This window comes from Suncus etruscus, chromosome 19, assembly GCF_024139225.1.
Source record: "Suncus etruscus isolate mSunEtr1 chromosome 19, mSunEtr1.pri.cur, whole genome shotgun sequence".
In the NCBI taxonomy this organism is placed as follows: Eukaryota; Metazoa; Chordata; class Mammalia; order Eulipotyphla; family Soricidae; genus Suncus; species Suncus etruscus.
This window is the reverse complement of record NC_064866.1, coordinates 18,451,328-18,451,982: the sequence shown is the minus strand read 5'-3', so window position 1 is coordinate 18,451,982 and position 655 is coordinate 18,451,328. Positions and strand designations below refer to the sequence as shown.

The 655-nt window shown below is 36.9% G+C and overlaps 1 non-coding gene across 1 annotated transcript; it reads left to right on the top strand.

Moving 5' to 3' along the window:
• Positions 1-208: 208 nt before the first annotated feature.
• On the top strand, positions 209-374 carry LOC125997751 (U1 spliceosomal RNA). Its single transcript, XR_007491773.1, has one exon. It is a non-coding gene; the product is annotated as a U1 spliceosomal RNA (small nuclear RNA).
• Positions 375-655: the final 281 nt, after the last annotated feature.

Below are 655 nucleotides of genomic sequence, written 5' to 3'. Positions count from 1 at the left end.
GGAATGCTGCACTGGTGAAGGGGATGTTCTTTTTATGACTGGAACCCAACTACAATTATCTTTTTAATAAAGGTGCTTAAATAAAGATAATATTTTTTTTTTAAAAAAAAGTGTCTCTCAAGCATTTTATTTTTAGTTCGTTTCAGTTCCTGATTTGGTCCATATAGACTCCAAAAACAGAAAGATTTCCGATTAGAAAAATAAAAGCATACTTACCTGGCAGGGGAGATATATCATGATCACGAAGGTGGTTTCCCCAGGGCGAGGCTTATCCATTGCACTCTGAATGTGCTGACCCCTGCGATTTCCCCAAATGTGGAAAACTCGACTGCATACTTTGTGGTAGTGGGGGACTGTGTTCACGCTCTCCCCTAAAAAAAAAAGAAAAGAAAAAGAAAAGCATGTTAAACCATCTACACAATAATATGAAAATGAAAACTTAAGGAAGTTAAATAACTTAGTGTTATCATCTGAACCAGGAATTGCTCAGAAAGCCTCCAGGAATGTCCTAGGTCCCTTTTCCAGTGCTTTAGTTTATAAAGTATGACTTGATGGCTAAATACCTTATTGAAGAAGACCACAGAGACAGAGTTCAATATTGCTTGAAGTGCAATCACTCTGAAATTTGCTTAGGAGCAGTGTTGTATATTTCTCT